This window comes from Rattus rattus, chromosome 6 (genome assembly GCF_011064425.1).
Source record: "Rattus rattus isolate New Zealand chromosome 6, Rrattus_CSIRO_v1, whole genome shotgun sequence".
NCBI classification, from domain to species: domain Eukaryota; kingdom Metazoa; phylum Chordata; class Mammalia; order Rodentia; family Muridae; genus Rattus; species Rattus rattus.
In genome coordinates this window covers 13,877,158-13,894,061 of record NC_046159.1, presented here as the reverse complement: position 1 = coordinate 13,894,061, position 16,904 = coordinate 13,877,158, and positions in this window count along the sequence as shown.

The window sequence follows — 16,904 nt, the reverse complement described above, 5'->3', positions numbered from 1 at the left end:
TGAGTGAGGGAGGGAGGATGTGTGTGTGTGAGTGCGCGTGCGTGGGAAGATCAGAGGGCAATGTTGGCTGTCACTTCTCAGGAGCTAACTACGTTACCGTTACCACTACTGTTGTTTTGTTATCTCTATTATTATTATTATTATTATTATTATTATTATTATTATTATTATTATTATTATTATTATTATTACAAAGTCTCTCTCCTTTGACCTGGAAAACACAAGTGATTAAGCTAGACTGGCTGGCCAGCAAGCCCCAGGGGTCCTCCTGTCTTTATCTTCCCTGCACTGGGATTCTGTGCATTTTCCAATATGTCTGAGGGTGTTGGGGGGTGGGGAGGTGAGGGAAGGGGATTGTTGGTTTTGGTTGGTTTGGTTTTGGTTGGTTTGGTTTGGCTTGGTTTTTCCCACACAGAATCAAGTTCATGTCTCAGTGCTTGCAAGCAAGTACTTTACTAACTGAACATCCTCCCTCCCACTAAGGGAGTTAAAAAATCATCTGACAGGTAATATTTGTAACTTCTTTGTAGGTGACAGACACGTCATTAAATCCTATGATACGTAGAGCGCCCGACCGTGGATAAGAAGAATGATCCAGTCAGCACCGTGAACAGAGCTGTTGTTGAGAAACACCAGGACAGATGAACAGGATCTCAGAAATGGACAGAGTGAACTGGTTACGGGTTTCTGTTCAAGGCATAAACACTGTAAGAGAAAAGCTGTCTTTAAAGTGCAGGCTCACCCCATCTGTGGTAGGGATTGCAGATCATTTATTTATTTTCCACTTTATTTATTCACTTTGTATGTGTAGGGTAACTTGTATCATGATGTGTATGGATGTCTCTTCTCTCTCTCACCTCTCTGCTATATGGATCCTCAGAACTTAACTCACGTTTGGCCAGGCATGTCAGGGCATGCCTTTGTTCCCTGAGCTATCTCCGCAGTCCACATTTTTAAACGTTAGGAGAAAATAGACCAGGGCTGGGGGAAGAGAAACTGGCAGAAGAGAGTAGAGTACAGGTTACACTAGTATCTTCTAAAGACAAAACAACCAGCCAACCAACCAAACGAAACCCGAGGTAAGCATGGGAAAGGGTTTACACCATTCTGTTAGTTGCATTAAGTATTCAGTAGTCTTTGTGGTTTTTGGAATATTTGAGATGTTTTAAAAGGGACCAAAGAGATGGTTCAGAGCTTAAGGCTATTTAAGGCTTGTGCAGAGGACCTGAACAGTGGCTTAAAACTGCCTCTAGCTCCAGTTCTGGGGAATCTGGTGCCCTCTTCTGGCCTCTGCAAGCTCTTACATACACACACTACAGATACACACACACACACACACACACACACACACACACACACACTACAGACACACACACACACACACACACAAGAAGTCTTTAAAATATACATTTAAAAGAAATCACTATGTAAGGATTTGCAGGATTATTGACTTTTAAATTATGTTTGTGTACCCGTAGGGGTTGTATGTACACGAGTGAGGGCGCCCTCAGAGGTCAGAGGACTTGGATCCCCCTGCAACTGCAGGGCTAGACTGTGAGTCTCCTGGTGTAGGTTCTGAGAACTGAGCTCACGGTGCTTCTAACGTCTGAGTCATCACTCCAGTCTCCAATACAGAGAGATTTAAAAATGCAACGGAGGGAGACCGTCTTAGATGAGACGGAAAAGCATACATGCTAGCAAAGTGCAGAGATGAAACCTGACACCACCCCCATAGTGACATTTTCCTACAAGTCTGCACCACTCCCCTATAATGGCATTTTCTTGCAAGTCTGGCTTTATCATCTTGTGTGAAATGTGACTATATCGCGATTGGCTTAGATGGTTGTATTTAACGATTTATCTGGTCTTTCTGTCAGACAGACCCATGTACGATAATGTTTATCAAACAAAAATGATTGACAGAGAGATCAAGGATCGCATTCAGAAACAAATAATTAGAGGAAACACTTTTATCTGCTCCTTGAAGAGGCCGAGTCTGGAACACTGGGCAGGAGCCTGCAGGCGTGGGTCACACCCGCAGCCTCAGACTTTTCTGCCCCAGCTCTGCCGTGTGGACATGGCGCCTGTCGGTGTGACGATTACGTCATGTCTAGTGGATACCTGAGTCTTTGGCTAAAACCTAAAGAGGTCACTATTGCTTGTCTGGCCTGGTGGAAATGATGGGGTGGTGGCCGTGTGCAGTTAAAAGGATGATAGCACATAGTCACTGTTTATAAACAAATGTTTTGCTGTGACGTAATCATATATCTTTATATATGAACATTTTCCTTATTCATCTCCCCATGACTGTCTCTTATGCCCTGTGTCCCCCTTTCCTCTTTCCACGTGATTTTTTTCTTTGGTTTCCCTTTCTGCCCCCCAACCCCCATCTATAGCAGATTCTACAAGGCGAAGTGAGTTATCTGAGATGGGCAAACAGGGATGTGTTGAACTGATTGTGAAAATGCAGGTCAGGCAAAAGAGAATAGTGTCTTTATGACCCAGATTGTGAGTCTGGAGAGAGGGGAGGTTGCTTAGAAAATAGAGGAACATTTCACGCCCTGCCCAACATGCTCTTCAGGCTAAAGGATTTGAAAACTAACTCCAACACTCCACTCCAGAGGGCACTTTAATTCCTGATGCTATAGTTGGATAGAAGGCAATGAATAATATTTAGTAGAGCAGATAGTTTATAAATATAGGTGGATCACAAACTCTACCATGTATGTATATGATATATATATGATATTACATATATATGATATATATATCATATATACACATACACACACATACACACATATACACATACACACATACACACATACACACATACACACAAACACACACACACACACACACACACACACACACACACACCAAACTGACATGTGCATCCGAGGGTAGCATACTGTGATGGTTTGCACATGTTTGGCCCAGGGGGTGGCACTATTAGAAGGTGTGGCCTTTTGGAGCAAGTATGTCGTTGTGGGTGGGCATGGAGACCCTCCTCCTAGCTGCCTGAGGATGCTCAGTCTGTTACTGGCTTCCTTCGGGTAAAGATGTAGAACTTAGCTCCTCCTGCACCATGCCTGCCTGGATGCTGCCATGCTCCTGCCTTGATGATAATGGACTGAACCTCTGAACCTGTAAGCCAGCCCCAATTAAATGTTGTCCTTTTAAAACTTGCATTGATCACGGTGTCTGTTCACAGCAACCAGACCTCGACTAAGACACATACTAAGAAGGGTAATTGCTTTAGAGGCCACATCTGTAAACATTAGCCCATTTGAAGGGTTGAGGATAACCACCATGTCCTAATGCCTAGGGAGGTGCCCCACACACAAACCACAGGCTAATCATGTTCTCCCAGCTTCTCTATTCTCCATCAGTATGGGAGTTACTGCCAAACTGGCCCCAGTGGCAGTTGGGCAACAACTGAAGACGGTTTAATAGAGTTTGGAAATCTGTAACACTTTTCATTTTCCCACATATCCCAGAGCGTTTAGTGCTTAAAGAAATGAAGACCAAATTTTCTGCAGAATATAATTGGAGCAGTAGAGATACCTACAGTGGAAATCCAAAGAGGCCTCACACAGGTCCCTGGCAGCCCATAGAAAAGATACCTGCACAGCTAGACACCTTCATCACTTCCAACAATAGCACCAACCCTCACCGCGGGGATAATTTATTGAGTGATTACTATGTGATGACTCCACGGGAAGTACAGCCTTCGTTATTAACTTGACTGGCTTTAGATTCACCTAGGAGACACACCTCTGACTATGCCTGTCAAGCTTCTTCCGGAAATTCCTGTCAAGGGAAGACTCCTCCTGAATTCAGACAGTGCCATCCAATGCACTGGAGCTCCTGGTTACCCAAAAAGGACCAGAAGAGGAAGCAGGTTGAGTGTTAGCGCCCATGGTGTTTTCTGACTGAAAACCATGTGACTGATAGTCTCTCACAGTCCTGGTGCCATGCCTTCTTGCCCTGATGGATCGCGTTCTTCCCAGAACCACGAACAACAAATAAATCCATTTTCCCTTAAGTTGCTTTGTCCCAGCCAAGAGAAAACGAACTCACCATGGATTATCTCATTTACACTGCACGCCACCCACAGAGAGGCTTATTCTTATTACATTGAATCTAAAGGGGGCATCCAGACTCAGCCTCTGCACAGCTAGTAACCAATTCAAGGACTGGAAGTCTGAGCCCTTATGGGACAGTGTAGAGATGTTTAAAGTTCTGTCAGGAAAATGGCTCCGTAGTTTTTGACAAATTCAGAAACCTTTTGAATAACTCTATTATTGGTGCAAATCAACACTTTCTAATTTCAAAAGAAATATAGTTAACACACAGCCCAGAGAAAACCATCAAAACAAGCATATGGATTGTGGAGGGTAGTATCACATCGGCCACTCCACAACTTCACCATGAACCTGCTCTCTGTCCGCACCGCAGAACCCCCAACGCACTCACAAGCATCCGTACTTGGCTTGGCGTTTCATTTGAGTTTTATCTAATATTTCGTTATCATTTTGACCCATCCCTGACCCCTCATGGGCACTGTCATTTAATCTTCATAAACATATGCTATGATTTTCCAACGGTTGTTAATTTTGTAGGCTGTCCCTCCGCTGTTTCACTCGTTTGCAGCCGCTCTAAGTTGGCCGCCGTGTAGAGCTTCAGTGTGGATTTTGCTGGCTGTGGTCTCGCAGCACAGGTCAGCATGTTCCTCTGCTTCCCATGTTTCTGTTGAGTTGGCTGCTGGGTGCAGAGGCTGGATCCACCTGGCAGAAGAGGCCATATGCTCTGCAACGGGGGGAGGCACGCAGTACCTGCCCACAGGTGACTCAACACTGACGTTCTAGTTCTACCGCCCCCTCTTTGCAAATGATTGATGGTTTCGTTAGGGCATCATTGTGGATGCATCGGATTAGACATATTCGACGCTTTTACATCAGCTGCAATTATTAGACTCAAGGAAGCTCAGAACGTTCTGTTTGTTGTTGACCTACGGCAGCTTATGCAGTTTGGCTCCGGCTCTTTCGCAGTGTACATTCCATGAACAGTGTGTGTGTGTGTGTGTGTGTGTGTGTGTGTGTGTGTGTGTGTGTTTGTGTGTGTGTGTGTGTGTGTGTGTGTGTGTGTGTGTGTGTGTGCCCATATGTGTGTGTATGTGTGTGGTGTGTGTGTGTGTATGTGGTATGTATGTGTGTGTGTGTGTAGGTGGGTGTGTGGTGTGTGTGTGATGTGTGTGTGTATGGTGTATGTATGGTGTGTGGTGTGGTGTGTGTATGAGTGTGCGTGTGTGCATGAGAGTGTGTGTGTTGTGTGTGATGTGTGTGTGATATGTGTATGTGTGTGGTATGTGTGTGTGTGTGTGTGTGTGTGTGTGTGTGTGTGTGATGTGTCTGTACAGGAGTATGCATGTATGTAGAGGCCAGAGGACAGCCTTTGCTATTGTTCCTCAAGAACTGTCAACCTTGATTTATTTTTTGTAACAGACACTCTCCCACTGGTATGATGTTAGCCAAGTTGAGAAGGCTCAACTGGGCAGTGATGTGTCCCCCCATCCCCCCATCCCCCCAGCACTGTAGATGTGGACACATGGCATCACATGGTGTCACATGTTGTCAGTTCCTGACTTTGAAGTGTGAGCTAGATTCAGGTCTTCATGCCACCCATGCAACCCTATTCCAAGATGATAGTCTACTGTATTAGTGAAGCAGTATATAAATTATTATAATTTTATATTATGTGTACAGGTGTTTTGTCTGCATGTGTATCTGGGGATGGTGATACTCATGGTGCCCAAGGAGTCCAAAATAGATCAGTGGATTCCCTGGAACTGGACCTACAGATAGTGAGAACCATTATGTTCGTGGTGGGAATCCTGGGTCTTCTGTAAGAGCAACCAGGATTCTAAACTGTTGAGCCATCTCTCCAGGTGCAGTAAAATGGAATTCAAAATCACAGTCTGGGTGTTGTTAGAGTCACTGTGACAGATTTGATCACATTTCTTGAGCTATTTTCAGTGGACATATTTGTGAAACAAATAGCTAAATAAATTAAATACTGCCGTGTATTTAAAAATATACTCTGCTATAAAATATCGCTTGAATTTATATTATAACATCTGACTTAAATCTTAGACTGCAGAATTTGTGTGTCTGTGTGTGTGTGTGTGTGTGTGTGTGTGTGCACACAATGCACTCATGCCTATGGATGTGCTTGTGTGTGTGTGTCTGTGTGTGTGCCTGTGTGTGTGTGCACACACACAATGCACTCATGCCTATGGATGTTCGTGTGTGTGTGTGTGTGTGTGTGTGTGTGGTGTGCATTGTAGATATAGAGGCCAGAGGATACATGTAGGTGTTGGTCTTTAAAAGTCAAGTGCCATTTTCCTTTTGGAGACAGTCTCTCGTTTGGCCAGGCACTTTGACTGGTTAAACTAGGTTGTTCGGCTAGTGACCTCAGGGTTCCTCCTGTCTGTACTTCCCAGTACAAACGCTCACAACAGTACTCCCTTTCTTTCAAAAAGAAAACATGGGCACTGTGGAAACTTGGGTCTTCATGCTACCACAGCAAACACTTTCCTGAACCATCTCCCTGACCCCTGACACCAAGACTGTAGACTTTTTACTTAACCTTTTTTATTAAATCTGTGTTTTCCACACTAAAATTTCTGTTTTCCAAGGACACAGGGGATGCCAGAGTTTGATGATGCACTCCAGTAACCCCAGCATTTGGGGACACTAAAGAAGGATGATCCTTATGGGCCTGAGCAAATTAGTGAGTTTCAGGACAATCTGGGTTACAGAGACTTAGCGCAAGCAAGTGAACATTGTCAAGGAGGAAACAGAAATAGGAAACTCATTATTTATTTTCTCTTCTCTTCAATGAACACCTGAGAACTGCAGGGCCATTATGAATCCAACTCCATGTCCCCCTTTTTTCTTGCTTCTTTAGAGATACTGAGAATGGACCACATAGTTTCCCATAGTAGACACGGGGTCTACCACTGAGCTAGAAAGCCCAGCCTACGGTTTACTTTATACTTGATAAAGGGTCTCACTAACTTTTCTGGGATGACTTTGAACTCTCTAGCTGAGGCAGGAGGATGACAATTGCCATCCTCCTGCCTCGGTTGCCCAAGCAGCTGAGAATGTAGCCTACACTGCCAGGCCCGGCTCAACTCCAAGCAGTATGTGTGTGACTGAGGATACATCATTTGGTGTATATGTGGCATCCTTAACCTTGACCTTTGCCCTTTAGTTGGAAAGGGTGTAATCAAATTTTTGAAGGCTGACTAAACACTTGGAGTAATGCAAATGAGACACATCGAGACAAAAAGCTCAGAGACTGTTCTGTGCACCATTGTTCTCCGTTCTCCATTATTATCCCCCAAGACCCCCATACACTATACAATCAGAATTGCAGGCATTCCATGCTGTGGGTTTGGTTTGTAGGTCACAGTTATTATAGTCACCCTGTATATATAATGCTCTGGTTCACAAAATAAATGATGTTATGGTCATTTTACCTCTTCATGGGCCAGCTGATTCACCCAGAAAGTACCCACCATGCAACATTACCCCCTGGGCTCGTGCCCTGCCAATAACAATCTGTGCTGTTTGTTCTTGAACATCAGCTGTGCTGGATCTTGGGTCTTCAAGTCATGCTTTCTGTCTTTCTTCTATAGCCGAAGTTTCTTCATTGTTTTCTCCTAGTAAATCAGCTATCTTTTGTTCCGTTTTTAGAAATAGATTTATTTTGGTTCTAAAAAAATTCACTGGTTTTCAGTTATTTGAGTGGATTTGAAATCTTGCTTCCTTCCTCCGAGAGAGGCCTTGTCTATAGCTCTGAGAGAAACTAAGAACCTCGCTGGCTACCTGTTCGGTCCAAGTGATTTACTTCTGCTCTGTCATCACCAGCATTTTTGGCCAACGTCCAAAGCAATCTAATTTTATTTTAAGTCTTTGGAAGTTATAATCCTTTCTGCCTATTTATTGCTCAGATGATTTTTAAAATTTATATATTTTTTTAAAGTTTCAATCACATGTATTTCATGTATATGTGTTCATTTGTGCATGCAGACACACATGCATGTGCCATGATGCATGTGTGGAGGTCGAGGGCAATTTGAGGAAGTTGATTCTTTATCCTTATTACATGGGACCTCTGGAACTCAGATTGTTGGGCTTGGTGGCAAGTGCTTTTGCCAGCCGAGCCATTTCATTGGCTGGTTTTTTTTCATTTGCTTTGTTTTGTTTTTGATCAAGAATTGTATAAATAGGTCAATCGGTCTTGTTTGTGGTCATTCTCAATTGATAATGGTAGACATGGGTTGTGCTTTCAAGCTAGTGGCTTTTTTTTTTTTTTTGATTGCAGAAAAGTTCTGTCGGACTATAATTCTTTTCTCACCATACTGACGAAACCCTTGAGGAAGGCATCTCAAGGACGGAAGGGCCTATTTGAGTGCACAGCTTTGGAATAGAGTCTGTGGTAGCGGAGGACGGCATGGCGGCAGGAGTCTGCAGTCATGAAGCAGGCAGTGATGCAGTCTGGTGCTCTGCCCTACCTTTTTGTTGAGTCCATGGAAGGATGCTGACAATTAGTGTGAGTCTCCCCTCCTCAGTCACACTTCCCTGAAATGTCCACACAGACATGCCCAGAAGCTTGCTGCCTGGGTCTTCTGAATCTACTCAAGTGACAAGCAGAGCTAACCTTCACAATTGAGCTCCCTTCCCTTACTACGGCCCTGCCTACTTGACTGACTTTTTTTTTTTTTCCAATACTTCTCTCTGCCTCACAGAGCTTTCTCCCTTTCCCTCCTTGAGATTTTCTCTACTACACTTTCTATCTCTCTGAAAGAATTACCTGTGAATTAACTCACCCACCTCTTCTTTTGTTCAATACTCACTTTCAGACGTTTTATGCTTCCCCCCCCGTTTTCTATGACCCAATTTTGAGTTTCCTGTACTTTTGATTTATTTTATTCACCTTTGAAAGTCACTTTTTAAGTGTCTTTTAATTAGTTTTGAAATAAAAAAGTTGCAGTTTTGATCTTTTTGTTGTATTCTACCCCTCGGGAGACATTATTCTGTCTTCATGCTTAGTTTTTTTCTCATTATTACTTTGTGTAGGATTTAAACTCTGAGTTTCTCATGCATTTACTTATATGAAGTTAATTTACATGACGTTTTAGGGGGGAAAAAGAGCTGTGTTCAGGTCAAAATAAGTCTTCTTCCTTCACCAAGCAATCTCTCCTGTGGTTTTGAATATTGTTAAAAAGAAGTGTCAGTTTGCTTTCTGAGGCTGCCTGGCTGTTACTCTGCCCACATGGCTTACTTCTCTTTTCTCCGTTTTTCTATTTTAATTCCACTCATTTCTCCTCAGTATGAGGCTCGCTCACGTAAAAGATCCCCACATCATCAATTTTGAAGGCTCACAGATTAGATTTCTCCATTCTTGTCCCAACTACCTGAAGCACCCCCCCACTCCCGCCCACCCAAGCACAGTCGGAGAAGTGACAGTCCCAGTGTGTGCCGAGCAGATCTCATGCAGATCTTCCAAGCTTTTAAATGAATACCTGCTGACTAGTTTCTATTCTCCTCATGTTAGTTACTAGTTTGGGGTTTTCTGTAGATACTTACTTAGTGTGAGAATTCAGGAACATTAGACAAAGGTACAGAAGGAAGAGGGCGAACATCCGGGATGTGGAGGGGGGCGGCACTAGGAGTGTGGAGTGGAAAAGAGGAAGGCGTTCATTAAGAGTAATATTAAGAGTAAATATGATAAATATATTGTGTGTATGTATGGGATGTCACGATAAAACACCTCACTCTCTCCAACTATAGACACGTTACAGAATGATGGCGGCGGGAGTGTGGGAAAGAAGAAAAGGTCAGATTGCTAACAGGAAGCAAGGAGCCAGTAGATGAGGCCAGTCTCTGGCTTATAGAATCTCTTCTAAGGATAGCACCCCTTATTCACCTATTGGCCTTTCATGAGTCCCCACCTCCGAAAGGTATAACATCGTCTGCCAGGAGCCCCGCCCACATGACCAGACCTCTAATCCATCAAACTTTAGAGGGCTCAGCAAGATCTTTTCTGAATATACCAGCCATCACAGCAGCCATTGTGTTTCAGGACTTGGTTGGAGGAGACACATTTGAATCACAATACGTGGTTTAGAGGGAAAAAGCCAGTTATAGTTCAGTTCTGTTCTATGGGGCTTTAGAATCTAGGGTGCCTTACAGTGCAGACCCAGCCAGCTGTTAATGTGAAACATGAGTAAGACGGCTGGGGGGAGGGGATATTCTGTCTTACTTGGTATTTCGCAGATAGCATTAACTACCACTAGACAGAAATGGCTGCCCTCCTTCCGCCTGTTTCACTGCACTTCCGGTTCAGACAGTAGCCCATCTTCCTGCGACAGACTGACAGGCGGAGGAGGGGTTAAGCGCTCCAGGCACACCTCGAAGGCACCTGCGGGAACAGATGGGCTTCTTTCTTTTTCTGTTCTCCCTTGAGGCAAATATTAACTCAGCAGGCTGCTAGAATTTATTTGTGTTTAAAGTGTTTTAACTGGAACCAAAGGGCATCTCTTAGCAGTTGGTAGGTAACAAGGCTTAGAGAGCCAGGAAGATGTAATCCATTTCAGTTCCAATATTGCTGCTTGCTGGCACGATGGGAACCTGCAGACAAGGCTCAGTCCTCCGGCCAAGGGCCTCCCCAGACTTCTGAAGCTCAGGGCTCTTCACGTTAAAGCTTTAGCTAGGTAGCTAGGTTTCTTTGCTTGCTCTCCTACTTATAATTTAGAGGGGCACCAGACTAGGAAAGAATAATGCGAGCCCTCCAAGGCTGTGCAAACTGTCACATCCTGTATGCATTTGTAGGTCAAGTGACTATGCAAATTGGGCTTATCCTTTTCTGGTAGAGATTGGAGTCTCTAGGATACACATCTCAATAAGGATTTCTTATCTCTTCAGGGGTTCCTAACTGGGACTTTATGTCCCTCCATCACTCCCTCCTGCACTAGAAAAGCCAAGGGAAGCTAAGGGAGGTGCTCTCTCTCTCTCTCTCTCTCTCTCTCTCTCTCTCTCTCTCTGTCTGTCTCTTTGTCTGTCTCTGTGTATCTGTCTCTGTCTCTTGGTCTCTGTCTCTGTGTGTCTGTCTGTCTCTGTGTGTCTGTCTCTGTCTCTGTGTGTCTGTCTCTGTCTCTGTGTGTCTGTCTCTGTTTCTCTCTCTCTCTCTCTCTCTCTCTCTGTCTCTCTCCCTTTGTGTGTCTGTCTCTTCTCTCTGGGTGTGTGTCTGTCTGTCACTTGGTCACTTGGTCTGTCTGTCTGTTTCTGTGTCTCTGTCTCTTGGTCTGTCTCTCTCCCTTGTGTGTCTGTTTCTCTCTGTGTATGTCTGTCTGTGTGTCTGTCTCTTTCTCTGTCTCTTGGTGTCTCCATCTCTCTCTGTGTTTCTCTGTCTCTCTCTCTCTGTCTCTCTCTCTCTCTGTCTCTCTCTCTTCATACTGCTACAGGTGGCTTCATGCTTAGCCTGAGGGATTAAAGGCTCATTCATCTAGCTCGTCTAGCTCCTCTCTAGCCTGTCATTGTTTAGGTTGCTTCAAGTCTCTTCAACTCCAAAGCAAAGGAGAGGCTGCTAGCCTCATTATATATTTACATATTTACATTTCAGGGGCTCTAAGAGAGAGAGGTAGACTTCTTGTTTATAGAGAAAATCATCAGCATTAGGCCTGCAAACAACAAAACTGAGGTACTTGGGTGACATCCTAACTTGGCACCTATTGGAGCAGTTTCTTAGGACAGTTTTCATCCCCTGGAGAGTTTAGTGAGGGTCAGGTCCTCTTTAGAGTAGGGGATGGTTCTACCTTTTTATGGCTTCGTTTCTGAAGAGTCTAAGCTCAGACCTCATTACGATTATTGGTGGACTTATTTAATGTATTTAAGAAGTCTATACACACACACATACATATATATATACACACACATATATATATTTGTATGTGTATATATATATATATATAAATATATGTATATATATATATACAATCTCCCTCGGTAGTCTTTACTGATGCTTACAAGATGGCCTCTTATTCCTATTCTTGGTCCATAAGTCGAAATGTCCTCACTCTATGTCTTAAACACAATATTAATACAATTTGTTCCTTTTTCTCTAAAGAGAAAATGAAATAAAACAATATATATTTGCTGAAAGAATCCAGTAATCGAGCTTAACATCTACTTTGCAATTCTCTGTCTTCCGAGGCTGCATAATTTCAAGAAGAATGTAAGAAATCTCTTACATAGACATTTTCTTAAATGGCGTTCCTTAGTACAGAAGGCAAGCAGGGCTGGCCCGTTTGCCTTTGCCGCCTCCCTTCTCTCTGCATCCAACAATGCCAGGCTAACTGTGTAAATCCCCCAGAACTCCAGCCTCATGCCGTCTACCCTGATCGTCTTACAGACAAATAGGAACAAGCTCTGTCCATTTAAGGAACTCTCAGTGCAGAGGCTGTGGACACAGACCCCCTGATGTTTTGCTTTCACTGGGTGCTGTCAAACATGGCCGGTGAAAATGAAAACTTTCCAGGCCCATCTTCAGACTCCCTCGGGGGCTGGGAGCCTGGAGTGTCTATGCAGATTGCGAATGGGCGTGAAGAGCTTGCACACCTTGTAGCTTGTCACTGCCTTGGAAGAGTCAGAGCAGGTAGCTACAGGACTGTCCTGTTTGCAAACACAAGGTGCTAGGATGCAGGACTATTGGCTAGGCGTGTAACCCTTCTGTGTCTGAGCTCTTCATCTGCAGAACTCAGGGCCAGGTAGATACCCAGTGTTTAAAAGGTAAAATAGGAGAGCTTTGAAGCCGGTGTTGAATTATGGAAGAGCCTTTTAGGAAAGGCTTGTTCACCCACGATCCATAATGCACGTCACACATCATCTGCCAGCATTGATGCCTCAGAGCTTTCATTTCCAGGCTCCTCCTCCCACCCCTGCTATCAATTACTGTCCTGGTTCCCTCTCCAACTCTGTCTTTCCTCGGTGGTGAGTCTTTCTTCCAGTCTGGATGGATTCTGGAGGTTTCTGGGAACCCCAGGGGAAGAGCTAATACAGTAGATCAGAATGTGTCTAAGAGCACTCAAGCCTGTCCTGGGGAGTGCTTTAGAATCTGTTGCTTGAGATAAGCCCTCTGCAGAGGCCTGGCTGTTAGGGGACCATCCAGCCATGGGGAGGGGGAGGGGGAGGGGGAGGGGCACTGGGGGGGTTGGGGCTGGGGGGGGGCAGCTGTAGAATCCCAAGAGGAGAAGGCTGAAAGGGCAGCAGCAAACATTTCATTTGCATCAGGCAAGAGGGGAAAGTACAGAGAAAACACTGCCCTTTGATGACACCAGGAGAGATGGAAAATCGATGTAAAAGTGACACCAGAGAGGCGGAGGCTTCTATGAAGAATGTTCCTGGGAAGCGGGCTCAGGGAGGAGCCACTTCTGCAGTGAGAGCTTAGGAGCCCAGTAGCTTCTGTCCTTTCTGCTCTGTTATCAGGAACTAACTCCCGGAAGGCTCTTAGTGTTACAGTGCCTCAGTTTCCAACCCTGGAGAACAAGGGATATGACTAAATCTGCAGTTTCTAATTCTCCAGCAGTAGGAGATGGTTTTGCTGCTTGCCTCTATTTCTGTTTTGTCTTCATTTTCTTACTCTTTCCAGTCTTCCCTTTGGCCCCCCTCTTGGAGCAGAGTGACATCTCAGCTCTGCCTGTCCTAGGGAACCTATGCAACAGTAGAAAGAGAATGCTATGTCAGTGTGTGAACGTGGTGCGTGTACGTGTGTGTGCATGTGTGTGTTGTATGTGTGAGTTTGTACATTGTCCATATGTGTGTACACATGTGTAGTGTATGCACATGTATGTGTGTGTGTTGTATGTGTGAGTCTGCACATATGTTCATACATGTGTGCGCTCATGCTGTGTGCATATGTGTGTGTGTGTGTGTTAGAGAAAGCAGGAATGGATTCTTCTCCCAAATGTCCCACCAGTCTGCAAAAATTTACTATTGATTATTTCACTTTGATTTTTATTTACAGTTTTGTTTCATTTTGCATTGAGACAGAGTCTTGCTCTGTATAGCCAAGACTGCCCTGGAACTCAATATTAGACTGGGCTGGTTGAAATTTCTGGCTCTCCTGCTTCTATCTCCCAGGTGCTATGATTGGTCGAAAGACAAGATACTGCACTCGGATTCTTTGCTGAAATATCAGAAAGTCTGTAAAGTCGTCATACAACTCCAATCTGTCACCAACTCTTCCAGATATGTAAATCATTCCTGACAGTGGTTTTGAAGGAGAAAGGAAAGTCTTTATGTCTTAGTCCAAAGCCGGCTTTCAACGGTTATTCATCTGTTGCCTGGTGGGGGACAAAGGGACATGTTCTCATGCCCAGTTCTAAAGCTACATTGTACCCGTGTGGAAACTGACAGTTTCCGGTTATCCCAGAACTGGGCATACCTAATGCACCATGCTTGTGGGAGTGAATTCTGAAGCCAGAGGAACAGAACTCAGCTTGTAGCAGCTGTTTGCTGGATTTGGGCTTTGAAGAATTTTAATTGAAATGTGTACTAGCCGTAGATATTTGGAGATATATATATTCTAGTAAATTTCCTGTTACCACCCCTACAGCAAGTCTGATCCAGTAGAAGTGGGGGCCTCTGAAAACCCCCAGGATTGTAAGCGGTGGGACTTGCCCTTCTACATATGCTGATCCTATGAGCTGAGCTTCATTTTAATTTGCTTCTGCCTTCTCCTCGCTCTTCTGTTCCAATGCCCAGTGGCCCAATAAGGAGCAAGGGAGCTAATGTTCACATATTAGCTAAGTTACTCAAGGGAACTGCTCCCTCCACTGCAGCCGCTGGCATGCACGCCTCTTCTAGGAAGCTTGCCTGGGGCTGGCAGCCTGCTTGGCACTTTCACTGAAGCCCTTTAGAGACGGAAAGCTGGTCTGTCATGATTCGAAAGGCCAAGTTTCAGACAGGCTAGTGAGGCCTTCAGACTGTGAACCAGGGGGAGACTGAAGTCAGAGGAGGCCATCACAGGATGTGTGTACTCTGGAAAAGGGGTAGAGCCAATGAAAGAAAGGAAATTAGGAGCAGTTACGCTAACTTCTGAAATGAGAGGATCTGGACTCTTGATGGTTATCTGCACTTCATTATCAGGCTTGAGACCACTGGGAAGGCCGAGTGCTAACTTTCTGGGCATTAAGTTCTTCTCTCTAAATTAGGCAATTTCTGCTGAGTCTCTACCCATCTTAGTTAACTTTCTATTGTTCTGACTAAAGCTAACTAGGGGAAAATGGGGTTTGTTTCATTTTACATTTCCAGGTAGCAGTTATCCGCCCAGGGAGCACAAGGCAGGAACTTGGGGAAGGAACCAGGAGACAGGAACTGAAGCAGAGACTATAGAGGAGTGTCGTGTACTGGCTTGATCCTTATGGTTCACTTAGCTTGCTTTTTAGATTTCTTTTATTATTTTTTAAATTTAATTAAAATTTTGTTATACTTATTCTTCCTCACCGTCCCCCTCCTCATTGGTCATCCCCTTCCACAGTCCTTCCCCCATTTCCTTCTCCTCTGAGTTGGTGGGGCCCCTCTGGGTATCCCCCACCCCCATCCTGGCACTTCAAGTCTCTGTGAGACTAGGCACTTCCTCTCCCACTGAGACCAGACAAGGCAGCCCAGCTAGGAGAGCATATCCTAAGTACAGCCAACAGCTTTTGAGATAGTCCCCATTCCAGTTGTTTAGGACCCACATGAAGACCAAGCTGCACATCTGCTACATATGTGTGGGGAGAGCCTAGGTCCAACCTGTGTATGTTCTTTGGTGGTTCAGTCTCTAAAAGTCCCAAGGGTCCAGGTTAGTTGACTCTGTTGGTCTTCCTGTGGAGTTCCTATCCCCTCCAGGGCTCACTCTTTCATAAGAGTCCCCAAGTTCCTTTCCACTGTTTGGCTGTGGGTTTCTATATCTGTCTGAGTCATCTGCTGGGTGGAGCCTCTCAGAGATCCTGACTGCAAGCATAACAGATTATCATTAATAGTGTCAGGGACTGGTGCCTGCCCACGGGATGGGTCTCAAGTTGAGCTGGTTATTGTTGGCCATTCTCTCAGTCTTTGCTCTTTACCTGGTGTCTACATTAGGGTGGCACCACCCATATCAGTCTGTACCCTCTCATATTGGTCATTAAAGAAGAAATTATCCCACAGATTTGCTTACAGACAATCTGATGAAGCCATTTCCTCAATGGAGGCTTCCTCTTCTGAGGTGACTCTCTAGCTTATATCAAGTTGACAATAGCAAGCAAGCAAGCAAACAAGCAAAAACAAAAGCTGAATAGGCACACTACACTACCGAACTGAAGTCAATAGCACTCCAGACAGGAAGTATTGACTCAGACAAGGGTATATCCCTGGCTCCTTTTGGATTGGGTGTGGCCCATCATCAAGAGAATATTTGTGGAGGTGATGTGAGTCACTTCCAGACCTAATGGTAAAGTTTATCCTGGCGCTTCTCAATGCTGTCCCCATTAACACCCCTTTTCCCTTATGGCTGGAAAGACAAGCCCTTCCCTTGGATCCTCTAAAGAATGTTTGTGGCAGAAGGCCCTGGAAAAAGTCTTTTAGGTGTGGATGAAAGACAAAAATCAAAACAAACCCACCTCTTCCTTGCACCATTGCATTTGAGCCCCTCCAGTCAAGAACCTACTGACAGACATCCTGAGGAGCTCAGTAGAGCATGTGGCTCCACTCTCGCCTTCATATGGGCGAGCGATTGCTGCTCTGAGAGCTGAGGAGACTTAATTAGTCACCCAATGTCAGGATTTGAATGATGAGTCATGACATGAGCAG